General features: G+C 57.3%; 1 protein-coding gene across 3 annotated transcripts in view; it reads left to right on the top strand.

Annotated features, from left to right (window-relative positions):
• The first annotated feature begins 22,623 nt into the window (after window positions 1-22,623).
• SEMA3F (semaphorin 3F) overlaps window positions 22,624-26,076 on the top strand; it is a 34,729-nt gene continuing 31,276 nt past the window's right edge. The window contains exon 1 of one of the 3 annotated variants that reach the window (XM_010369366.2): window positions 22,624-23,092. The gene's annotated coding sequence lies outside the window, so the exon portion shown is untranslated. Of the gene's footprint in view, window positions 23,372-26,076 lie in introns of all 3 variants that reach the window. The other 2 variants (XM_010369373.2, XM_010369379.2) reach the window with 2 other exon arrangements.

Here is a 26,076-nt window from a genome sequence, read left to right as displayed (position 1 = left end):
CACTGCCCAGTCCTCGTCTGCAGGTAAGTCTTTCCCCGCTTGACTTGTCTCTAGCAGCTGATGCTCCCACAGATGGGACCTCCCCCAGAGAAGAGGTTTCAAGGAGGGAGGATCTGGGAGAGTCCTGTGGCAGGGATGCCTCCCCACCTGCCCCCACCTCTGACCTGGGTCTGTTTTGCCCTCCTACCCATCAGTCGGGGAGGGGCCCTTCCATCTCAGGATGGACACTGAGCATTGCTGCAACTCCGACAGCCCCATGCCTGGTTCCGCAAAGCCAAGGACTACAGGGCCATCACATGGGTGTCAGAGCCAAAAGGAAGTCACTTCTTGCCTCCCTGTCCCTTAGGCACAAGGGCCAAGACCCTATAGCTACAGGCCTTCCAGGGTACATATGAGCCAGTCAACCTTGGGAGGTGACAGAGAACCCCTGGGTGGGGCCCTGCCCCACTCCCCCTCCTCTTTGCCAAAGGCAGGGATGACCCAGAGACCAGATGATTTGTTTGAGGTAAGCATTGCCCTCCCCAGTCTTTTACAGAACAGCAGCCTGAGTCCACTCCACCTGGGAAAGGGGGTCCCTACTGCCTGCCCACCGAGGCCCCACAAGGCCATCACAAGGGTCCACAAGTGCCTGAACACCTGGGTCTGCAGCCCCCCATGTACAGGATAATAAAGTGTGTTTCAGACTTTTCTTTTTTTTTTTTTTTTGAGACGGAGTCTCGCTCTGTCGCCCAGGCTGGAGTGCAGTGGCCGGATCTCAGCTCACTGCAAGCTCCACCTCCCGGGTTTATGCCATTCTCCTGCCTCAGCCTCCCGAGTAGCTGGGACTACAGACGCCCGCCACCTCTCCTGGCTAGGTTTTTGTATTTTTCAGTAGAGAAGGGGTTTCACCGTGTTAGCCAAGATGGTCTCAATCTCCTGACCTCGTGATCCCCCTGTCTTGGCCTCCCAAAGTGCTGGGATTGCAGGCTTGAGCCACCGCGCCCGGCCTCAGACTTTTCAAGAGTTATTATTCCCACCAGCCCTCTAGGCTCCACCAGCCCAGACAAAGCCACAGGGTTCTCCATGGTAGGCAGTGTTAATTCTTTTCTGTCCTGCTGCCAGCTGGTGGGAAGGGTAAGGGAGGAGGGGTTGCCGAGACCCCTGGTAGGAAGGTGGTGGGACCCAGAGCTGGGGCAAGGATGGAGGAGTGCTATGCCCACGCACCTACCACCACCTGCCCACTGTTCTTTCTACCCCTGCTCCTCCCAAGCTCCCAAACCAGAGAAGCCCTAGGTTAGGGCTGGGGAGGAGGGAGCCCAGCCCAAGCCATAGGTGAGCATGGGAATGTCCTGTGTAGGGAACCCCGGTCCTGAGCCTTCCCTCCCCACTCAGCGAGGGCTCCAGCAGCTGGGCAAGCAGAGGAGGATGCTTATCTCCCCGGTCACTCATAACCTTCTTGGGTTATGGAACCCAAGGAGGGCCAGACTCCCTTCTTTCCCCAGCAACCTGTGGTTCCCCAGCTCTCTAGAGATCTCCCAATATCAGGGAGCTGATCCTGAGCCCCTCTACAGTTCCTCCAAGGCCTCCATGCTTGAGACCCTATGGCTGAAGTCCTGGGGATCAGGGGTGCTAGGGGCTTCTCATGTGAGCAGCAGGCATCTGGTCAACCCCTCTCAGTGTGGCCAGCTTGTGCTTGACGTCAGCTAAAGCAACAGCCAGCTGGGGCAAGCCTTCCAAGAAGGTTAGCTGGCCCTGACAGGATTGTGCAGCACTGGAGACCCTGTCCAGTCAGACAAGGAGAGCAAGTGAGAGAGAGAGACCAGAAAGGTAAGGCAGGGCTGATGCCAGCCCCTCTGCTGGGGCAGGACAGAGGTCAGCAGGGTGGGAATGGAGGCAGCTCCATCCCGAACACCTGATGGCTTAGATTCTGGCACGGCCTAGACTCCTGGCACCGTTTTTCCTTTAGGGTCAGAGCCAGCAACCTGCCCCACATCCTGTGTGTCCATATCATGCAGGGGGCAGGCCTCAAATTCCACAGGACCAGTGTTCCTGGACTAGCCAGGAATTCAACATCAAGAAACGTGAATTGCTCTGTCTTAGTGGAGCAGGGTCCCTGGGGCTTCAGGATCAGGTGTCAAGGCCCAGAGGCCTTCCTTCCATGGAAGCATGTAAAAAAGAAGTGGAGGAAGTGCCCACACTGTTTATAGCCTGTGTGATGTGCCAGTGCAAACCCAGAACACGTGGCCTTGTTCTTGGGGCAGCCACCTGCCGGCCAAGACATGAGCATCCCAGCTTTAGAGCTGGGAAACTCAAAGGCTCAGAGAGGACAGGAGATTTGTCCGAAATCCCACAGTTCATGATCTCCCCAGCCTGGAAGCTGGACAGTGGGGCCAGGGGGCGTTTCCTAACCAGGGCACAGGGAGGAGGCACTGATCAGGTCGCCAAGGCAGGGCTCTCCACCAGCACAGGGGGGTAGAATGGGCCTCCTGGTAGGGAGTGAGGGGCCCAGTTCCGCTGGCATGGAGCTGAGGTTTTCAGGGGATCTGTCAGTGTGGATAGGGGTGGTTGCTGAGGGGTGGGGTATATATGCTGTACAGTCAGCTGCTTAGGCGACCCTGGCACAAAGACAAGGTTTTTTGCCCAGACCAGAGTTGGGAGTGTGGGAGGGTACTTGGGGGGCATTGAGGTGGTCCCCACAGCTGGCAGGGGCTGAAGATGAGGATTGAGGAGGCCCTCCTAGCACATCTGACAGTGCTGCACTCCCTGAACCTCCTAAAGCAACCCTGGTGTCAACAGCCCACCTTGGTCTCTGGAAACACTGACAGGCCGCCCATCCCAGGTCTCTCAGGTGCCTCTTTCTTTGCTCCCAGTCCTGTCTTCCAGAAGGATTCTGAGCTCCCTGCAGGCAAAAACCATAAGGATTCTGAGCTCCCTGCAGGCAAAAACCATAAGGATTCTGAGCTCCCTACAGGCAAAAACCACATCTGGCTCATGTCCACCACCCACCCCCTCTCCCCGACCCCCCTACCCTGGGGCCTGGGAAAGGGAGGGCCACACAGGCTGTACTGTGAGGCAGTGAGTGAGTTTTCTGTAGAGCTTTGAAAATGGACCTTGTGGTCAGTCACTAGATCAGGTGACTGAGCTTTTACCCAGGGTTGCCAGAATCTGGGGACCAAATGTGACTGAGCCAGAGGTAGTGGCCGTCCTCCCAGAGCTCAGAGTCTCTTGGGAAAGGAGGAGAAAGCAGAGAAAGAGTGTTCCGACCTGTGATGGGGCCACAGGAGCTGTGAGATACCAAGGGAGGGACTGGGGCTTTGAGGAGAAGTCCCTGAGCTGAGCTAGCGAAGTCCAGGGGTCTCCAACTGCAGCCCAGAGCAGGAAGCTATATAAGGACCTGGGAGGAGCCCCTCATGCTGGAGCTGTGTAGTCAGGCTTTCTCTGAGAGCTGGTCTTGGGGAAGAGGATAAAAGGGAGCTCAGAGCAGAGGTGCTGGGGGCACTGCCTGTCCACCACGGACGGCCTAGGGACATGCAGCCGGGATGCAGTGGAGGCAGGGCCCTGGGTCACTACCTGTCAGGAATCTGAAGCACAGGCAGCTCAAATCTCACTGACAGCAGGCTCCACTCATCCCCCTGGAGACTGAGAATGCAACCAGGGAGTGATCAGAGGACATTCAGGCCAGGAACATTGGAGGAGCAGACTCGGCGGGTACTTGTCACCTCAGCCTAGTCTAAACTCAGCTGTGTCACTTCCCAGCAGGCACCCCATTCCCAGGGACTGGCTTGTCTTCCCCCAGGGCCTGCCATCGTGGCCCCAGATGTCCTTGCCTGGCATACACCTGCCCCACCGCCCACTCCTCCCAGACACAGTGTCATTTCCCCCACATCTGGGCAGGGGAAGGCTGCTTTTCAACAGCTGCCAAAATGGACTCAGCCTCCTTCTTCGGAAACTCTCTGCCCAGCTCAGGCTGCCTGAAGTGACCGTGGGGCTGGGGCCCTCAGTGGGGTGGGAATGGGGAAGGTGAGGGAGGAAGCCCCTCAGTCCTGCTCTGGAGCTTGCATGAGCTGCCGCTGCTGTCCATCGCCCCAGTCTTGCCTGATGACCACATGGATTTCTGAGCCCCCAACCTCATAGCTTACCACTGCCTGCCCCACTTCAGTCAGGCTGAAGTTCTCTTGGGCCCTCCCCAGACAACCTGTCTCCTCTCCTGGCCTTTGCTTCCCTTCAGAGACTCTTCCTGTGGCCCTGCATTCCCCACCACCACACCAGCTAAGCCGAACTGTTTTTGCCAGTGCCCCAGTGCCCACCTCCACCCCTATGGCAAGGAAAGGCTGTCACACCAGGGGTGCACCATAAGCATCGTCACCCCTGGCCGTGATTCTCCAGGATGGGTGCTCTCAGGGATGACGCCTGACCACCTGGGATCAACTGTGCTCCCTCCTGCTCCTCCAGCCCTGGCTCCAGTCCCCTTGGCTTTACCAGGCTCTGAAGACCTGACCTAGACTCAGGGGCCCATCCGAGGCCCACACTCAGCCCAGCTGTCCCTGCCCTCGCCCACCTGGGGAAGGAAGGGGCTGACATGTCTTCTTTCTCTACTCCCTTCACATCTGGAATTGGCCTTGTTGGGGGGCCCTGTGATGGGGAGAGGAGGGAGGGCAATCTGGCTAGGTCTCAGAGCTCTCTCAGCTGAGAAGTGGGGATGATTGTCCCCCAAGTCTATGGAGCATGGGGCTGCTGTGGACAATGGGATCTGGGCCTCTGCTGGGAGGTGTTGACCTCAATGCATCTCTCCCTGCCTGACTTCAGTGCTCTCTGCATCCTGATGGAGACTTTCTGACAGCACAGGGGGCGGGTCGTGGGGTCCTGCTGCCTGTAGAGCTGTGTGTGAGCTCCTCTATGGCCCAAGGGCACGCAGGGATCTCTGCTTGTCCCCTTCCTGTTAGACCTTGTGCCAGTGGGGAGTGAGCGTGCACCAGCCCCTCCCTCTGGGCACTCCAAAATGCACCCCTTGGAGACTGAGAGTACACCCCTCAAAGTTCATTTCCCATTTCCTGTGGGGCAGTTCTCAACCTGACAGGAATCCTCTCTCACCTCCCAATCACCATTTCCTTCCACCCTTTCCCCCTTTCCCCCACTTAATCAGAATCTGCCCCCACCCCCACAGAGTGGCTTCCCCTCCTGGCTTCTCATTCCCCCTGCAGCAGGGAGGGGCTGACATCCCCAGCCCCCTACCTCCCTGCAGACCCTGTCTTCTCCCCTCTGCCCTTCAGGGGGCCCTATCCCATCCTGAAATGCTCCACCCTTCTGAGTCCCCTCTTCAACCTGGGGGTCAGTGTCCCAGGGTCCCCACCCCCAGCAAACTTGGCTCCTTTCAGCTCCCCTCCCTTGCGGGCAGAGGCAGGGCGTTCAAGTCCATTTAATCTTGGCAGAATGCAATTTCCTGCTTCAGGGAGCTGGAGGGTTTAGGAGGCTTAATGAGGGGGGAGGGGGGAGACAGGGAAGAAGAGAAGCTGAGACGGGGCTGGGAGATGGAGACGGAGAGTCCCTGAGAGGGGTGGTTGAGGAAGTCTCGGGGATGCGTGTGTCTGGGGGTCACCCCGGGGTCCTTAGGAACACACAGGGGTCAGCTCTTCTGCGTCAGGCTCTCACTGGTAGGTCAGGGGCCCCTGGGCGAACCACCCAGCCCTAACTCTGTGGGGTGTGAATGGGGGGAGGGGAAGGGGCCTCAAAGTGACTCACTGTCAGCAAGAAGAGGGCCTGGGGTAATGAGATGCGTGCCTGTGTTCACGGGGGGACATGCGCCTCTACGGCCAAGGGGGTGGGGGGTGCAGGTCCCAGTGTGCAGGCTGGGGAGGGGTCCTGGGGAAAATGTGCAGCTGGAGGTGCTGGGTGGACTGGACACTTTGGGTGGGTCCCAAGGCGGGACAAAGGGTGTAGCTGGCAGCCCCAAGACCCCCAGGTGGTAGAATGGGCAGCCAAGCTGGAATTTCAGCCCCAAATGGGATGCTTATCTGTACGCTGCCACCAAGGAGGCAGAGAAGATAAAGGACAAAGGGGCCTCTTAGCTGCTGGAAGCCCCACACCTGGTGGGGGCGGGGTAGCCAAGAGCCCTGCCTGACACCTGGAGCACAGACAGCTCCTGGGGGAGACTGAAGCCCCTGCCTACAGCCCGCCTGACCCCCTGACGGCACCCCTACCCCTCTGTTCCCCAAACTGGCTCAGCAGATCTGTTCCCAGAGAAGCCCTTGGAGGAGCTGCAGTCCATCGTGGCAGGGAATCCCCAGGCAGGGCTTGGGGGAGGGTTAGGGATGGCCCAGGACCATCCCCCAGCCCACTCCTCCTTCTAGGAGTGCTCATTCATGGGGGTCTGGGAGAAAGGCTGGTGAAGACCCTGGGAGGCTGAAGCCCTCAGCTCCTTGGTACTTTGGGCACAGCTTTGTCCCTCAGTATCTGGGCCTTAGTATCTTATGAATTAGGGCGCTAGGGCAGGGACTCTGAGGAGTAACCCCTGCCCCCTTGGAAGCAGACAGGCCTTACCCCAGTGCAAGGACCCTCCATGGGTGTGCTTGGATGGCAGCCAGGAGTGCAGAGGAGGATGCTGGGAAGCAAGGGAGGGCAGAAGGTATGAGAGGGACCTGGCCTATGGCCTTATGCCCTTGTAGAAGCCTCAAGGCGCACCCGTTTACCACCTCTCCTGAAAGCAGCTTGTCCTACAGATGAGGTGTCCTGTCCCTCGGGGGAGGATGGGTCTCAGCCAACCAATAGAGTCCTCACAGAGGCAGCAAAGGCCCCCCAGGCTGGCAGTCTCCAGCAACACCCAGCCCCAGCCTCTGGTTCCATGCAGCTCTGCTTCCTGGGGCCAGCTGAGCCTACTCACCTGGCCTAGGTACTTCTGGCTGGGTCCTCCCCAAGGACTGTTCGAGGGCCCACATCTGCCCTCACTGACTCTCTGCTGCTCCGTCCAGGCCTCCCCGGCCCTTGGAAGAGCCAGCCCACATGAAGCTCATGTGCCACTGCTGCTGCCCTCACCTCGTCACCCATCTCTAGTAGGTTGTGAAGCTGCCTGAGTCCTGCCCCGCTCTGGCCTCCAGGACACACCATGGCAGGGCATGCCTCCAGGCTCTCCCACTGCTGTTCACTCATCCTTCAGGACAGGTTATCTGTGATGTGTCCTTTAAGGCCCAGTGGCAGTATCACCTCTAGGCAGCCTTCCTTCAGTCACCCTCACAGCCCCAGGGCACTCTCTGCACCCTGTTGCCCGATACCTCCCTGCTGACCCGGGGCTTCATCTTCTTGCCCTACAGCTCCTGGTGCATGATTGTTTGCAGGAACTGTGGGCTGGGTGTTGGGGTCAGAGCCAGAGTGGGAAAGCCAGAGTGAGGCTGTCCTGTTTAAGGAGGGAGACAGGTGGGGGCCCAGGAGACCCAGGTGGCCTGCCATTCCCATGACAACCCACATGCTGGTCCCTCTTCCACCCGCCCCGGCCCCACGGAGGACAGTAAGGTTGCCTTTGCCTGTGGAGGCTCTGGTGGGTATAACGTGTGTGCTAGGTGGGCCACCGTGCGGGCCTGGATGCCCAAGGATCAGAGGCAATGGCAGAAGACAGGGTCAAGGCAGGGCAGTTGAGGACTGTCCCAACCTGAGTGGACCCTTCTGTTAGATGAGAAGATAAATGCGCCCCCACTCTCTCCTGAGGCCGCAACAGAGCAATTCCACAGTCTCTTGTGCCCCAGTGATGGCATCTGCGTCTCCCTGTCATCCACTGGGGAGGGCTGATGAGTCATAACAAAGGTGACTCAGGGAGCCTGCGCCCTACACACTAGATGCTGCTCCTGGCAATCTGTGCTCGGTGGCTTGTTTGATCCTTTCAGCACCCTGTGAGGAAGAAACTTGCTCTCATTTAACAGCTGAGGAAACTGGGGGCAAGTGCATGCCCATGGGAGGGTGAGAGCCTCATGCAGCCAGGCCTGGAGCTGCATGCGTGCACACACACCCCCAGCCCCAGCCTTGTTGAGTCTGTCTTTCTTCTCTCTTTCCTTTCTTTCTTTTTTTTTCTTGAGACAGAGTCTCACTCTGTCACCCAGGCTGGAGTGCAGTGGCGTAATCTCGGCTCACTGCAAGCTCCGCCTCCCGGGTTCATGCCATTCTCCTGCCTCAGCCTCCTGAGTAGCTGGGACTACAGGCGCCCGCCACCACGCCCGGCTAGTTTTTTGTATTTTTAGTAGAGACGGGGTTTCACCATGTTAGCCAGGATGGTCTCGATCTCCTGACCTCATGATCCCCCTGCTTCAGCCTCCCAAAGTGCTGGGATTACAGGCATGAGCCACCGCGCCTGGCCGGCTGGCTGGCTGGCTTGCTTGCTTGCTTGCTTGCTTGCTTGCTTGCTTGCTTGCTTGCTTTCTTTCTTTCTTTCTTTCTTTCTTTCTTCTTTCTTCTTTCTTCTCTCTTCCTTCCTTCCCTCCCTCCTTCTTTTCTTTCTTTCTTTCCCTTCCCTTTCTTTCTTTCTTCCTTTTTTTTTTTTTTTTTTTTTTTTTTTTTTTGACAGAGTCTCACACTCTTGCTCAAGCTGGAGTGCACTGGCCGATCTAGGCTCACTGCAACCTCTGCCTCCCAGGTTCAAGCAATTCTGCCTCAGCCTCCTGAGTAGCTGAGACTACAGGCACGCTCCACCAAGCCCAGTTAATTTTTGTATTTTTAGGAAAGACAGGGTTTCACCATGTTGACTAGGCTGCTCTTGAACTCCTGACCTCAGATGTTCTGCCTGCCTTGGCCACCCAAAGTGCTGGGATTACAGGCGTGAGTCACCGCACCTGGTCTCTCTCTTTTTTCTTCCTTCCTTCCTTCCTTTCTCTTTCTTTCTTCCTTTCTTTCTTTCTTCTCTTTCTCTTTCTTTCTCTCTCTTTCGCCTTCCTTCTTTCCTTCCTTCCTTCCTTCCCCCCTCCCTCCCTCCCTTCTTTCTCTCTCTCTCTCTCTCTTTCTTCTTTCTTTCATTTTTGAGAAGGATTCTTGCTCTGTCCCTAGGCTGGAGTACAGTGTGGCACGATCTCGGCTCACTGCAACCTCCGCCTCCCAGCTTCAAGCAATTCTCCTGCCTCAGACTTCCAAGTAGCTGGGACTACAGGTGCCCACCACCACACCCAACTAATTTTTGTATTTTTAGTAGAGACAGGGTTTCATCATGTTGGCCAGGCTGGTCTTGAACTCCTGACCTCAAGTGATCTGCTCACCTCCGCCTCCCAAAGTGCTGGGATTACAGGTGTGAGCCGCCACTCCCAGCCCCAGCCTCAAGATTCTGATGTTTGGGTAGGTCGAGTGAGGCCTGGTGAGGTCTGAAGAGCTCTGTGGACAGCAAGGCCAGAGCTGCAGGGCTTCCACCTCTGCCCAGGCTCCACACTTCTTTTTCTTTTCTTTTCTTTCTTTTTTTTTTTTTTTTGAGACAGAGTCTCCCTCTGTTGCCCAGGCTGGAGTGCAGTGGCGCAATCTCGGCTCACTGCAAGCTCCGCCTCCCAGGTTCACACCATTCTCCTGCCTCAGCCTCCTGAGCAGCTGGGACCACAGGCGCCCACCACCAAGCCCGGCTAACTTTTTTGTATTTTTGGTAGAGACGGGGTTTCACCGTGTTAGCCACGATGGTCTCGATCTCCTGACCTTGTGATCCGCCCGCCTTGGCCTTCCAAAGTACTGTGAGCCACTGTGTCCGACCTTCTTCTTTTTCTTTTTCTTTTTTTTTTTTTTAAGACGGAGTCTCACTCTGTCACCAGGATGGAGTGCAGTGGTGTGATCTCGGCTCACTGCAAGCTCCACCTCCCGGGTTCACGCCATTCTCCTGCCTCAGCCTCCTGAGCAGCTGGGACCACAGGTGTCTACCACCATGCCCGGCTAATTTTTTTGTATTTTTAGTAGAGACAGAGTTTCACCGTGTTAGCCAAGATGGTCTCGTTCTCTTGACCTCGTTATCCACCCGCCTTGGCCTCCCAAAGTGCTGGGATTACAGGCATGAGCCATCGTGCCCAGCTTAGGCTCCACACTTCTGAGGGGCTCAGACTTCCCTAGATGCCAGGCCCTTTTCTGCCTAGAGTCTATCTCCCAGCACTTACAGGACCTCTCCAAGATGTGGGGTCTGGGTGGTGCCCAGGCCCATAGGGACTCAAATTCCCCTAAATCTAAGCCATCAGATTCTCCCATTCTGCCTTCCTGAGGTGACTCCCACCCCTGTAGGCCTTGCCTACCACTACTCTAAGAAAATTTTGGGCCAGGCGCGGTGGCTCAAGCTTGTAATCCCAGTACTTTGGGAGGCCGAGACGGGCGGATCACGAGGTCAGGAGATCGAGACCATCCTGGCTAACCCGGTGAAACCCCGTCTCTACTAAAAAAATACAAAAATCTAGCCGGGCGAGGTGGCGGGCGCCTGTAGTCCCAGCTACTCGGGAGGCTGAGGCAGGAGAATGGCGGGAACCCGGGAGGCAGAGCTTGCAGTGAGCTGAGATCCGGCCACTGCACTCCAGCCCCGGCGATAGAGCGAGACTCCGTCTCAAAAAAAAAAAAAAGAAAACAAAAAATTTTGTTGAAATTTCAGGCCAAATTGGGGTGGAGAAGTCAGTCTCTGTGAACGGTGCCAGCACAGGGCTGGGAGGATATGAAGTTGCAGAATGAATGAACGACATCTTTTTTTTTTTTTTTTTTTTGAGATGGCGTTTCCCTCTTGTTGCCCAGGCTGGAGTACAGTGGCGCAATCTCAGTTCACCGCAACCTCCACCTCCCAGGTTCAAGAGATTCTCCTACCTCAACCTCCTGAGTAGCTGGGATTACAAGCATGGGCCACCACGCCCGGCTAATATGTATATTTTTAGTAGAGACAGGGTTTCTCCATGTTGGTCAAGCTGGTCTTGAACTCCCGACCTCAGGTGATCTGCCGCCTCAGCCTACCAAAGTGCTGGGATTACAGGCGTGAGCCACTGCCTCCGGCATGAATGAATGACGTGTGACCAAGACACAGCGCATTTTATCCAGGCCAGAAGGACCAGGAGAGCCCCGCTAGGGAGACAGGGAAAGGCATTCCTGGTGGGAAAACAGCCTAGGCAAAGGCTTAGGGGGCAACATGACAGAAGACGTGATGAAAGGTGGCCCTTCAGAAACCTTAGTGATCTGAGGACCTCCAGGCCCTGAGATTTGACTGGGAGCCCCTCCAGAGATCCTCCTGCTGCCTCTGCCTCGGGCACAAAGCAGGCCAACTGTGCTTTGCTTGTTCTGACTCAGACCTTCCACGTGGCTCTTTCAGGGCCCCTATTTCCCTATCTGTCAAGTGGGATCTTCGTCTGTGGTCTGGCCTATACAGGGTGAGGGTCTCTGCCTGGGAAGATGTGAAGGCCTCATCCTGGACCTGTGGGGACATCATGGGTAGGATTGGGTTCTCTAGAGTCTAGGACCCACAGCCACACAGTCCCATCTTTCTTGGTGGGGAGGTGTCCTTGATCAGCAGGTGACAGAGGGAGCAGGAACTAACACCTGTCCAGACTACTGGGAGCCCCAGGGTTCCCCCCACAATAAGCCCCATCGTGAGAAAACTCTAGGAGCAGCTTGGGGGATGTTCAGGGATTCAACACAGAATTTCCTGTAAACTCTGGCTGGTGGCAGGGCTCACATGTCTTGTGTCCCCACCCCAGCCCAGCCTACACGTTTTCCTCTGAGGCCCCTTCCCTATCTGAAAACCACAGGGTGGTAAGGGTCCAGCCTGGACACAGAGTCAGAGATCTGAGCAGGCCAAGGCTCAAGCACTGGATCTCCTCTCTGAGCAACTAAAACTCCAGCAAGAAACACCTGTGTCGTTGAGAGACTAGGCCCCAGCCAGCCCTGCCCAGCCCCTCTCTGGAGAACTGGGCCCCCATAGCCTAGCCTAGGCCCAACCAGACCCCTGGCTGGGAAACGTGGGTTTCCTGAGGCTATAGTCAACCCAGGGCCTTGGGTTGCTGCCTGAGGTCCCATCTTTGGGCCCCCCAGCAGGTTATGACCCCTCTTGGTCTGGGGTCCCGATGTCCTTGGCTATAGAGAGTACTGACCGCTGGGCACACTCAGCTGGTGGGGCAGCTGGGGCAAGGGAAGGGTGAAACATGAGGCAGTCCACTCCCAGGGAGGGAAGCTGGGGCTGAGCAGGTGATCTGTGGGACCTGTCCCTCAGGGGAATCTGGGAGTGGCAGACCAACCCTTCCCCCAGGCCTGCCTCCACCCTCAGAATCCAAGCACTGAGACTTGGGGGTTAACATAAAGAAGGTGAATTTCCTCCTGGTTCCAGCTACTCAGATTTCCATGCGCCTCCCCTTCCCTGGGCAGGAGTGGGGCACACAGAGAGAAAAGGGGCACTGAGGACTGCAGAGGGGAGTGGGGTGGGAAGAGGCTAGGCAACCCGGGCAGAAGGACGGTGCCAGGGTGCTTTAAGAAAAGATAAGGCAGCTGGGCAGAGTGGCTCAGGCCTGTAATCCCAGCACTTTTGGGAGGCTGAGGTGACAGATCACTTGAGGTCAGGAGTTCTAGACCAGCCTGACCAATATGGCAAAAACCTGTCTCCACTAAAAATACAAAAAATTAGCTGGGTGTGGTGGCACACACCTGTAATCCCAGCTATTCAGGAGGCGGAGGCAGGAGAATCGCTTGAACCCGCGAGGCGGAGGTTGCAGTGAGCTGAGATCACACTACTGCATTCCAGCCTGGGCGACAGAGCGAGACTCCATCTCAAAGAAAAAAGAAAAGAGGCCGGGTGCAGTGGCTCACGCCTGTAATCCCAGTACTTTGGGAGGCCAAAACAGGTGGATCACGAGGTCAGGAGTTCAAGACCAGCCTGACCAACATGGTGAAAACTGGTCTCTACTAAAAATACAAAAATTAGCTGGGCGTGGTGGCGTATGCACCTGTAGTCCCAGCTACTCGGGAGGCTAAGCCAAGAGAACTGCTTGAACCCAGGAGGCGGAGATTGCAGTGAGCCAAGATCGTGCCATTGCACTCCAGCCTGGACAACGGAGCGAGACTCTGTCTCAAAAAAAAAAGAAAAAAGAAAAGACAAGGCAGGGGGCACAGGCCTCAGTTTCCCCTCAGGGACTATGAGGGCTCCACCTGTCAGTGGTGGGGGAGGGTGGCTGTCTCCCTCTGTGGCAGCACTGCCCCTCTGTGCCCTCTACTGATGCCTGGGCAACCTGGACCTGTCAAGGACTGGGCCAGCCAGGGCTGCTGCTTGAGCCCAGAGACTTCCCTGCAAGCTGTGACCATGACTAAGGTAGGGGCAGGGGGTGGTACACAGTAGGTGCGCAGGCAGGCTATGGCCACATGAATGCATTCCTCTGTGTGGCAGGAACTAGATTTCCCTGATTTAGTCTGTGGGTGCTGGAGCCAGGCAGGACAGAGTGTGAAGTCTGGATGTATGATCCCTCCCCATGCAGCCCTCCGCAATCCCTTCCTCACCCCTCTTCTGTCTCTTATCCCTCCATCTAGGTTGGTTCCTGCTCCTTCTGGCAGCAAATATGGGCTTTGCAGAAACTTGTCCTGGGATTAAAGCTTAAACTGCTGTCTCAGGAGAGTGGGGGAGGGAGACCAACCCAGTGGGCCCTGTGTTTGGGGTATACAGGAGCCAGGGAGGAGGCCTTTCTCCCCACCTCAAAACTCTATGTCAGGCCCAATGGATGGGCTTCTAGGGAAGGAGGAGGGAACCTGGCCAAGTCTGAAGGTACCCGGTAGCAGCCCCCGTGCTCTAGGCAGACCCTGTTCTCTCTCTCCTGGATACTCACAGCCTCCTCTCTGGCACCCCAGTATCCAGGGAGATGTTTTAAAACCTGAAATCAGACATGGCATATGCCCCATCACCCTCAAGTCAGCCATTGTCCGTTATTCTTTCAGAGGTTGCAGTCCAACATTCAAGGGGGTCCTGGCCTGGAATCCCCAACAAGGTCATCCAGTCCCTTACTCCTCAAGGTCTCGGCATTCCCCTCTATTAAATAGGTACACAATGATGTTCTGGCCAAGGTGAGCCTGAGGCCTAATTCTTCCCAGGAGTTCACAGATAGTAGCCCTGCCCAGCCCCTCTCTGGAGAACTGGGCCCAGAACCAATCCCTGGGTGAAGGGTCAGAAGTCAGGAATGACCAAGGCCCCCACTCTGCCCAGTTACATTTGAAAATCAAATCCTAACAGGACAGGAAGGCACTGAAACCCCAGGACAGGAGCACAGACTTGTCCTCACTGACCTACCAACCACAACACAGGGAGCAAAGGGGTTCATCTTTCTAGATGGAGTGCTCAGGAGCAAGCACCAGGCTGACCAGGGCAGGCCTGGCTTCCCACCCACCTGGCACCTGCCCTACTTCCCCAACCCTCCTCCAAGGCACTGAAGCCATATGCTGTAAAGACGAGATTCTCGGGAGGGAGCATCCTTCATTGGCCAGTCCCGGCACTGCTGTGCACAGAGGTCCTGCTGGTGAAGTCTCTCCAGTTCCTGGCTGGAGGAAGCTGGAGACCAAATAGGATGCTCTGGTCTCAGATCTCTGGTCTGAGATATGAGACAGTGATCTCATATCACAACTCCTCCTTGGGCATGACCTGGAACCAGGCTTAGGGAGGAGGGCCAGGATGGCAGGGTGCCCAGCGTCTGCCCACCAGCTCCCCCCTTCCCTTTTGAGGGACTGCCTTCATCTGGGCCCCACTCCCCTGCTGGGATTGAGGAACTAGGGGAGGCCACACCACCGCTGTCACGGAAGGGACATTCCCCAGTCATTCGGAACTAAGTAAGTCCAGATCCCAGCTTGCAGTCCTGGCTGCAGGACCCTCCTCAGGCCCCCATCCCCCAGGACTGTGGCCACACAGACACATAGAGGGAGTGTGTGCAGCAGATGCAGGCCTGGGAGGCAGCCAGAAACCTCCCAAGATCAGAGCCTGTCACCGCAGCTTTGTCAGGGAGCTGCCTAGGTCTCTCCTAGTCCTGAGGAACACCTCTGCCTAAGGGACTATACCTGGCCCTGGAGAGCTCATGGTTAAAGCTGCAATGCCTTTTTAAGTTAAAGCAGAGTCTACCTTGAGTCCTTGCTGCTGCAACTTAAGACCCTCTCTCCTCTGTCCACCTCTTTAGCAGTGCGGGGAAACAGCAAATGGGCATCTCTCCATGCCCTATTCTCAGCTCCAGGTAAGGGTGAGAGGGGAGAGCAGTTCACAGCCCCATCGAGTTATTCATTCAACACCTACCACATGTCAATATCCATTCTGGGTGCTGGAGAAGGAGCACTACATAAAGCAGACAACAATTTCTGCATTCTTGGTTGGCAATTTAGCATGAAAATAAGTAAATTATATCGTATGTTGGGATAAGAAAAAGAGGGAAGGTGAGGGAAGAAAAAGAGAAGGAAGGTGAGGGGAGATGGAGAATGCTGGAGATGGTGGTGGTCAGGATGGGCATCACTGAGGAAGTAATATCTGAGCAAAGTCCTGAAGGAGGTGAGGGAGAAGCCATGGAGGTGTCTGGGACAGGCGTCCAGGCCAAGGTAACAGTTGTTGCAAGGCCCTGAGGCTGGAGTGTGCCTGGAGTGGTAGGAAGAGGGAGGAGGACACAAGTCAGAGAGGTAGGGAAGAGGCATGCAGGGTGCAGGGGTGGTGATGACCACTCCAAGGATTTGGCTTTGTTTTTTGTTTTTGTTTTTGTTTAAGATGGAGTCTCACTCTGTGGCCCAGGCTGGAGTGCAGTGGCATGATCATGGCTCACTGCAGCCTCAACCTCCTGGGCTCAAGCAATCCTCCCGCCTCAGCCTCCAGAGTAGCAGGGGCCACAGGCGCACACCACCGCGCCCAGCTAGTTTTTTTATAGGTTTTGTTTGTTTGTTTGTTTGTTTGTTTGAGACAGAGTCTTGCTCTGTGTCCCAGGCTGGAGTGCAGTTGCACAATCTTGGCTCACTGCAAGCTCTGCTTCCCAGGTTCAAGCGATTCTCGTGCCTCAGCCTCCCAAGTAACTGGGATTGATTATAGGCGCGGGCCACCACACCTGGCTAATTTTTGTACTTTTTGGTAGAGATGGGATTTCACCATACTGGCCAGGCTAGTCTTGAATTCCTGACCCAAGTGATCTGCCCACCTCAGTCTCCTGAAGTGCTGGGAATACAGACGTGAGCCACTGTGCGTGGTCCAAGGATTTGGCTTTGACTCTCAACAAAGTAGGAGCCATGGAGAGTGATGAGTGAGAGAGGCGGAACCTGGCTTCCATCTTAACAGGGCCCCTCTGCTGACCCAGGAGGCGAAAAGTGGCCAGCTGATATTTCATGTGTTTTGAGGGTGAAGTTTAACGTATTTGCTTGGCCAGGCACGGCTCATGCCTGTAATCCCAGCACTTTGGGAGGCTGAGGCAGGCGAATCACAAGGTCAGGAGATCGAGACCATACTGGCTAACATGGTAAAACCCTGTCTCTACTAAAAATAGAAAAAATTAGCCGGGCATGGTGGCGGGCGCCTGTAGCTCCAGCTATATGGGAGGCTGAGGCAGGAGAATGGCGTGAGCCCAGGAGGCGGAGCTTGCAGTGAGCTGAGATCGCACCACTGCACTCCAGCCTGGGCCACAGAGTGAGACTCCGTCTCAAAAAAAAAAAAAAAGTATTTGCTGATGGTTTGGGTGTGGATGAGAGAGAAAGAGAGAGTCCAGGCTGAAAGGATAGAGCCGCCCCCGCTGAGCAGAAGGAAGCTGAGAGGTTGCTAGTGTGGGCCACCTGTTTGGGTTCCTGATGCAACGTTTATTCCACACAGGCAGGGGCTCCTCAGCCAGGTTCCCTCCCACTTCACCCCTACCACTTTCATGGCTGGGGTCAATCATTACTGACCCAGGGCCTAGGTATCCAGAGACAAAACCCCTGCCACTGCTCCCACCCCGACTCTTACTGGGGAGGCCTCTCCAGAGCCAGATACTGAGCTCTAGGCCCAGGACTGGGCTCCCCAGTGGGGGCTGGGCAGGCCCAAGGGAGTGAGGGATGACTGTCTGGCCTCTGTCTAAACAGGATGTGCTTAGGCTGGCCGACGGTCACAGGTCACTTCAAAGCCAGCCTAGCTTAGGCCCACTCAACCCCATCTCTCTTACTGTCCAACACACACATAGACACACACATGCATAGACACACAGAATGAGGGGTGTGGGTAACAGGCAAGGATCTCAGTGCCCCGTGTCCCTTTCTCTACCACTCGCTCTGAACTCACATGGAAGCAGTTGCCGATAGATTCGTGTGGGGCCCACTGGGAGAACACAGAGGGATCTGGGTCCCCAGGGCAGGATCTTTTAGTGTCTGAAAAGGGGTGCAGGACCTGCAGGGGCCCAGTGAAGTTCCTGACCCAACCTTGAGGACTGGCTTCCTGGGAGATGATGCCTGTCCAGATCTAGAAGGAGACAAGAAAGACATTCCAGGTACAGGGGAACAGCATGTGCCAAGGCCCAGAGGTGAGAGTCTAGAGCTCCTGGAAGAGGCTCGGGATGCCTGAGGGGCCCAGTGCGGGAGGGGGATGAAGAAGGGAGACTGAGCCTGTGCTGAAAAGGGCAATGTTTATTGGTGAAGGAGGCAGCCAAGGGGCCAGGTCTAGAGGAAACACAGGGTTTAGACTGGTGCTGAAGTCCGGGAAGAACATTCGTGGTACAGGGACCAACAGCAGAGACAGCTTGGAGGCAGCTTTGGGGAGCGGCCAGGTCATTCCAGCTTTTGATCGGCTCAGAGCCAGCCCCTGGGGCAGGCCGGGCAGGAGAAGACTGCACACGGAACCTCATCCTGGCCCAGGGCCACGGTGAGTCCCCGTGGCCTGCCCCCTCCTGGTGCCGCCTAACCGGCTGCCCCGAGCCCCCTCTCCAGCCCCCTTTCCAACACTCCCCCTCCCTGAGATCCAGTTCCGGGTGGGTGGGGGTTGGGCCAGAGAGCAGGGAGCAGCGCCTGGGGCAGGGGAGATGAGAAAACCAGAAAGCGAGGAAACCTGAGCCAGCGACGCTGGGGCTGGGCGGGCCGGGGCCTGCTCAGCCTGCCAAGCCCGGGGAACAGGTTCCCACCAAGACTGGGTCAGGGGAGGAGGTGAGGGAGTGCCGGTGTGGCTGCCACCCTCAACCAATGGGGATGGAGGGTCTCTGAGGCCCAGGCCCTCCAAATCCAGCCTTCGTGTGCGGAGGCCAGGAGGGCAGGCCCTAGTGCACCTCCAGGCTTCCCTCTCCCCACCTGATGTGAGCCACAGGGAGACAGACGACAGGGACCTGCAGCAGGAGGCCAGAGGCTACAGTTCAGTCCCTATGCATCCTGGAAGAGCCAAAAGGAAGAGAAACAGGCACAACCACTGCCAGAAACAAAGTCCAGGCCAGGGTGAAGGGCAGGGTGTATTTGCAGGAGGAAACCTTCAAGGTTTTCCTGCCCGTTGCTGGCACCATCATCCAGGTGGGGCCGGGTCAATGACTCCCCAGTTGTAACCCTCACTTTTGGCTCGACCCCTCACAAGCTCCAGGACCTCAAGACTACAAAGTCCACCCTGAAGCTCGGTCATATTGGGGGACCTCTGTCCTGAATTCACCCAGATCTGAGTGCAGTGTCTCCCAGGGACCTGGGGCCCATCTGGGAAGGAGGAGGAGGCTGCCCCAGGAGGGGATTCCAGAGGCGGATTCAGTGCAGGGGCTGGACCTGGCCTAACCATCTATGTCTGCACACACCTCTTCACTTGTGTGACCAGCCTAGCACCAGGGTGGGCCATGGGGGAGGCTGAATGAGACTCAGGCCTGAGATCTGAGTGTCCTACCCGACAGGAGGAAGGTCAGGCCGGCGGGAAGTCAGCCTGGCTGTCTCCCTTCAGATGACCCCACAGGGCATCCTGGGTGGTTCTCAGGTGGAGTTAGAACAGCAGAGTGGCGGGAGGCCGAGACGGGCGGATCACGAGGTCAGGAGATCGAGACCATCCTGGCTAACACAGTGAAACCCCGTCTCTACTAAAAAATACAAAAAACTAGCCGGGCGAGGTGGCAGGCGCCTGTAGTCCCAGCTACTCGGGAGGCTGAGGCAGGAGAATGGCGTGAACCCGGGAGGCGGAGCTTGCAGTGAGCTGAGATCCGGCCACTGCACTCCAGCCTGGGCGACAGAGCGAGACTCCGTCTCAAAAAAAAAAAAAAAAAAAAAAAAAGAACCGCAGAGTGGCTTCTGGAGAGGATGACAGAAGGATTATGGGTGTCAAGGACAGCACAGGGTGGGGGGCAGCCAGTCCAGAGGAGCTGGGAGTAGGGCAGGGAGCTGACTCCCTGACTCTTGGCTTCTTGGCTGTGTTCCTTCTCCGATCTGGTGCTACAGGGATTTGCTCTCTTATTCATTTGATAAAGATGCATGGAGTTCCAGAAGCGCCCTGTGGGACTCCAGCATGCATCCAGCTCCCGCGTGCCTATCAGGGTTGCAGGCCCTTGGCTCCATGTGGGCCCCGCAGTCTGGCCATCCTCTCCTGGAGCTTTCCCACAGCCACTGAAAATGCCTTCTCCAGGCACCACAGCCTTGTGGCTCTGGGCCTCTCCCCACCCTCCCCACCTCCCCACTCTCCTCCCTCTTCCTCAATCAACTGTACAATGGGGACAACCGGGCCTGCTTCTCAGCCCAATTGTGAAGCACCTGGGGGTGAATAACTGCAAAACTTGCTGGCATGGAAAGCCTCCCAATCTGGTATCCAGAGCTGGTTTCAAGGGGTCTATGGACCCCTGAAATTGAAGACAAAATTGTGAAAAGCCATGCAATATTCCCCTGATTAATATAATATACCTCGGAGATATGGCAGGTTTGGTTCCAGACCACCACAAAAAACTCACATTGTAATAAAGCAACTCACAAATTTTTTTGGTTTCCCAGTGCATATAAAAGTCATGTTTACACTATACTGTAGTCTGTTAAGTGTGTGATAGCATTATGTCTAAAAAATGTATACATCTTAATTAAAAAATACTTTATTGCTAAACAATGCTAATGAAGTGAGCACATGCTGTTGGGAAAATGGTGCTGGCAGAAAGACTTTTTTTTTTTTTTTTTTTGAGACGGAGTCTCGCTCTGCCGCCCAGGCTGGAGTGCAGTGGCTGGATCTCAGCTCACTGCAAGCTCCGCCTCCCGGGTTCACGCCATTCTCCTGCCTCAGCCTCCCGAGTAGCTGGGACTACAGGCGCCGCCACCTCGCCCGGCTAGTTTTTTGTCTTTTTAGTAGAGACGGGGTTTCACTGTGTTAGCCAGGATGGTCTCGATCTCCTGACCTCGTGATCCGCCCGTCTCGGCCTCCCAAAGTGCTGGGATTACAGGCTTGAGCCACCACGCCCGGCCAGTTTTTTGTATTTTTAGTAGAGACGGGGTTTCACCATGTTAGCCAGGATGGTCTCGATCTCCTGACCTTGTGATCCGCCCGTCTCGGCCTCCCAAAGTGCTGGGATTACAGGCTTGAGCCACCGCGCCTGGCCTGGCAGAAAGACTTGTTCAACACAGAGTTGCCACAAACCTTCAACTGCAAAAAACACAATATCTGCAAAACGCGATAAACCACAATAAAATGAGGTGTGCTGATATGTATATGCACACACACGCACAAACTATAACAACGTATTATAATGATACAAAATGCTCACCCCAGCACTGACACAGAGCAAGGACTCAGTGTGGATTCACTGCTGCAATAACAATTTTTTTTTGTATGATTATTCAGCCCTCTCGAATTGCTTAGGAAGGATTTGGCATTCCACCCTATGTAGCCAGGCTCAATTCTAGTTCTTTGCCCTGTTCCTGGCCCACTTCCCTGGTCCACCTGCCATTGAAGGCCTCTGTGTGCTGGACCTATTCTGTGTGTCTGAGTGGAACTTCATGAACAGATCAACTGAGCCTCTTTCCTTCCCAACCCAGTACGCTGGAGTCTCTGGCAAGTCCTGACAGCTCTTCTGTGGTAACCAGCATGATGCTGATGATACGGGGGATGGTGATAGAAGTGGCCAGGCTATAAGGAGACCATGGAGGCTGTGAGAGGATGGAAGGGATGGCGTTGGAAGCCATAGAGATGGTGGCCTAGGTTGTATTGGTGATGGTGGTGCAGTGGTGGTGACCTCAGGAGTGACCCCCATACAGATGAGTGGGGATGAGGAGAGATGGATTGTCACAGTGTTTTCAATAAAGTGTGACAAAGGGGAGAGGTGCATGTGCTGTCACAGCAGCTCCATAACCCCAGGCTGGTGTTTGCTCACCTCAAATGCCCTGCCTTTGCTTGGAGCATGAGGAAGCACTCTAAGTCCTGAGTCAGGAGACCCTCAGCAGGATCCCTAGTGCCTCACTCCACCCTGCACTTGGAGTCAACCAGTCAATGGGTCAGAGGGAGACACGTCTTTTCCTGGAGGTCTTGCTAGCCAGGAAGAGAAGTGGGAGGAGGAAGAGGGCAGAGAGAGGAGGAGTGAGAAGAAAAAGAGAAAGGAGAAAGAGGGGAAAGAGCAGGAAGAAGGAGGAGGAAGAAGAGAAGGAAATGCATGGGGTGGAGGAAGAGGAGGGAGAGGAGGAGAGGGCAGAGAAGGAAAAATACGGGAGAAGGGAGGAGAAGGAGGAAAAGGAGGGAGATGGAAAAGAGGGAGAAGAGGAGAGAGGAAGAGGGAGAAGAGAGGGGAGAAGGAAGGAGAGGCAGAGGGAGAAGAGGAGGAGAAAGGAGAGAGGAGAAAGAGGAGGGAACAGAAGACAGAACAGGAAGAGGATGAAGGAGAGGACAAAGGGCCAATGCTCCTGGGGGCCTCCGCAGAGTGCCTGGGGCAGGGCCGAGAAGTAGTCCTGGTGGTGAGGCCATGACCTTGGAAAGTTCAGAGGGTCCCTTCCTAGGGTCACCGTAGGCCCTTCTTAGTTGCTGAGCCCTTGGCTCATCACCAGGCCATTTGAAAGCAAGTGTCCCCTTGAGGAGAGAAGGTGCTAGCTAATCTGGCCTCTTTAAAGTCTGGAACTATAAGGAGAGTCTGTGGGAGCTGCTGGCCTGAAATAGGGGCTGGCGATTGACGTGATCACAGGGAGTCATTGAAGGGCTGGAGAGAGCTGTGTGGCTGGGCTGCCCCTGACCTGGCCTAGGCTAGAGGCTGAGCCCACGGGAAGGTCCGGCAGTGTCAGCCGACCCAGGGGGCTGCACCGCCACCTGCTGAGCAGCCCGGGCAGTCAGGGGTTCTGCGCCTCGGGGCCCACGCACGGGACCAGGGACGCGCCGGCGGCGAGTGGGAATGGGGGGGCGCGTAAGGGGGTGCTCAGGTGAGCGCAGGCTCGTTGCTCCCTGGCGCGCCAGCCCTTCTCGCCAGGGAGTTGGGTGCCCGGGTAAACACCAGGCGCGATGTGTGCGGTGTATTCACAGAGAGACAAAGCCAGGGCGGGGCGGGGGCGCCGCCCGCGAAGCGGGGGCGAGGGCGCGGGGTGCAGACTAGCCTCCCCCGGCGCGGGGTGCCCACCGCCTGTGAACCCTGAGCTCGGCCCACGGACAGGTGGAGCGGGGGCGGGGCGGTGGCTGGGCGGGTCCCGCCCCGGGGGTGGGGCTGGGCGGGCCGGGCGGGGCGGGGCTGCGCTATGCAAATATCGCCCACGGGCGGCCAATTGCCGGCGCTCCCCGCGCGGGTCTGAGCGCCCCGTCCCGCCGGCGGCTGCGAGACCAGAGCGAGCGAACGAACCGCGGCCGTCCGGAGAGCCCCGAGCGCAGCGCAGGACCAGGGCACGCCGCGAGGAACCGTGCAGCCCGGCCCGGCCGCCCGGCCGGGGTCCAGCAGCCGGGAGAGCGCAGCGCTTCGAAGCCGAGTGCGCGCCACCGCCCGCGCCCCGCGCTGGGGAATGCGCCCTCGGCGCGCCGGCCAGGGGGCGCCCGCAGCCCGCCCCGTGGGAGGCGGCCCCGAGCGCCCCTGAGTCTTCCCATGGCCCGGGCTGGGGCCCGGGCCCTCGGCTGCTGACGCGCCCGAAGCCCGCGGAACCGGTTAAGCCGCGGCCGCGGCGCCGATCCCGGCTGAGGCGCAGCGGCGAGAGGTCGCTGGCAGGGCCATGGCCCCGGGGGGCCGCTAGCGCGGACCGGCCCAACGGGAGCCGCTCCGTGCCGCCGCCGCCGCCCGGGCGCCCAGGCCCCGCCGCTGCGGAAGAGGTGAGTGCAGCGGGAACCGGGAGGGAGCGGGCAGGCGGCCGGGCCACCCCGCGACCCCTCTGGGACCCGCGGCACTGCAACTCCGCAGAAGTGTCCGGGGAGCGGGGCTCGTCGAGCCGGGGGGCTGCCCGCGGACATAGGGGCGACAAGGCTGGGGTGGGATTCTTACCTGTCCTGGCGGCCCGGACCCCTTACCTACGGGGCGGCGTATGGATGTGTAGATGATGTGGCCTGCGGGGTCACCAATGTGCAAAGCAACTTTTTCCTGCAAGGTTCTGGGTGGGTGCTTTCATACACCCCCACCTTCACGCTTCTGGAGCGGGAGTTCCGATCCCCCTTCGCCTGCCTCAGCTCTCTCTCCCATTAACGCCTGAGGCAGCGCTCTTCCCCATTGGTGCGCCTGCCCTACCTCAGTGTCTCTACTTGAGGACTGGTCAGCCCGAAGGGAAGCGCTATACTGGCAGTCCCCACGTGGGGGGTCTCCCAGATCAGCAGGGTGGGAGGACCGCCAGTCCTGAGGCATTTATCCCAGCATTGTGCCAGCCCCTTGACTGCCAGCTGCCACCTTGGGTTTGCTTTTACAGCAGAGTACTGCCTGGATTAGGGGCACGGCTGTATGTAGGGTGTAGGTGAGCTTGGAGAGCCTGCGGTCAATTCCTAGTTTGAACCAGGGGTCCCAGTGGTGAAGTGGGCAGGGGATGGCGGGGGCTTGGTGGGCTTGCCCCAGCAGATGGGACAGGAGGGTATCGAAGTGGCCTAGGAATGAGGCAGTGCTGGCAGGAGTTGGCTGGAGCTGGGGCTGGGGGCCCCACTAGATAAATAACTCCTAATTCTTGAGATAGCTGTGTTTTGCCACCAGAACATTACTGCTTGGGGGAGGTAAGGGACACTCCAACCAAAGACACCAGTATGTCCACCCTGAAGCTGGGCCGGGTTGGGGACCTCTGTCCTCCTGAATTCACCCAGATAGTCTCCCAGTAGTTGTTATCCTAGTTGCAGAGAAGGGAAAACTGCACCCAGGGGTTGGGAGCCTCATCTCAGCCCAGGGGGTTGAGGCCTCTTCCCAGGCTACCCAGGGGGTGTGCCAGGACCCCATAGGGTATAGTGTCTAGGCAGGCGGGAGCACAGGCACGCCTACTCCTGCTGCTCCCCCTCAGCTCCGAAGGAGCCAGGCCCGGAAGTGGGGAGGTGGGGGCTGGAGAGAAAGCAGGGGCCAGAGAGAAGGCGGCAGCCCAGCCTCAGCCACTCTCTGCTCAGCATACCTTGGGGGGAGGATGGAGCCAGGCTCAGGTGACCTTGACTGGGAAACCCTGGCCACAAAAGGGGGGTTTCAGTCCCAGCTATGCTGGGGTGGCTCTGCTTCCTGGTCCTTGAGGTGTTGGGGGATGGGGAAGCTGAGGAGCCAAGAAGGAGATAGAGCTCTTGTTGAAGCGGGGGAGGGAATCTGAGGGGCTGGGTAGTGGGTGGGGTGCTGTTGATAATCTCCTCATGTTCCCCCACGGACCCTGTTCCTGCCTCCCTTCCATCCAGGCAGTCCTCAGCTCGGAGGAGCCAACCTCCCTTCCTGGAGGCAGGCTGTCCACCCCCAGCCCCAACTCCAAGCCTGGGTGGTCTGGATCCGGCTGGACAGTTTGACCACCTGGCCCCCTGTCCCGCCCCAGGTGCCACCGGACTCCTTCCTCTGGCCGCCTCTTCCCTGCACCCCTTGCCAGCCCCAGCTCCACGTTTCTTTGTTCAAGCGTCTCTCCTCCGTCCCTCCCTCTCTCCTCCCTCTCTCCTCCTCCCTCCCGCCTGCCTCCCTCCCTTGCTCCCTCCCACCAGCTTTTTTCTCTCCTTCCCTGCTTTCCTCCTGGTGGGCTCCCAGGTGGCGGTGGCTATTCCTCCTCTGTCCACTGACCTGGGCTTGGTGTGACTTGGGGGCTTTTCTGGGACTGGGGCTGGATGACAGGCATCTCGGGACTGGCAGAGGGGAAGGCACTGTGGGAATGCCCTCCCTTTCCCTCTCTGTCCTTCTTCTCCTTTTCTTCCTTCCCTCTCCTTCTTTCCCCCACCTGCCAGGCTGCCCAAGAGGGGGGCTGGACTTGAGACTGAGGCCCCAGCAGACTTGAGCACCCTCCCCATTCACTTCTTTAAAGGGCCAAAGCATTTGGATGGGAAGTCCCTGTAGGGACCCAGTAGAAAGACTCCCCACCTATCTGAACACATTGGGTGACTCCAATCCTGTCCTTGGTGACACTGACTTTGTCACCATGAACATGGATGCAGGAAAAAATGAGGTCATGGGGAGGGGGGAGGCGGGAGGCAGGTTGACACAAGCCCTGGATACATAGTATCGAAGCTCTCTGAGGGACTCAGACAGCATCTTGCACCAGGACCGTATCTCCCAGCTCCCCTGAGCCCCACCCCACTAGCAGGTCAAGTTCTTGAGCAAACTCATGCTTGTAAGGACGTGTGTGGGCTTGCAAGTGTGAACGTGTGCATATCCACAACTGTTATCAAGGCCTCCCAGGTGCACCTTGAGGGTGACGGTGGCTGCACAGCCATTTCTCCCACCTGCCCCCACTTCTCAGATCCTGCCATTCAGTCAGCACTAGCTTTGTGCCTCCCAGACCTGGGGAGGGGCTGGTTCTGATTCCCCCGTCCCCCAGTCAGCCTCCCCAGGAGGGAGCATATGTGATGGGGGATCTGGAAGGACCATGAGCGGCGTGCCAGGCCCTCAGGAGAGAACATACACATAGAGGGCACTGCATAAGGAGTGGGCCAAGAGGCTGAAGCTGCACTTCCTGTCTGAGGAGCCATGAGTGGTTTGCCTTGGCAGGAGAGGCAAGGGCAGGGGGAGGTGGGTCTAGGGATGTCATCAGGGTCTGATGAGTGGGGCCTAAGAGTCAGACTGGAGCCTGGGCCTTGCCTCAGCATTGAGCAGCTATGGCAGCGGAGTCCCAGGCCATAGTACTGCCAACTCCCATCCCAGCATCCTAGAGTTG

The sequence above is a fragment of the Rhinopithecus roxellana genome, chromosome 1, assembly GCF_007565055.1.
Source record: "Rhinopithecus roxellana isolate Shanxi Qingling chromosome 1, ASM756505v1, whole genome shotgun sequence".
Classification (NCBI taxonomy): domain Eukaryota; kingdom Metazoa; phylum Chordata; class Mammalia; order Primates; family Cercopithecidae; genus Rhinopithecus; species Rhinopithecus roxellana.
The sequence above is the reverse complement of the archived record's forward strand: the minus strand, read 5'-3'. Positions and strand labels throughout refer to the sequence as shown.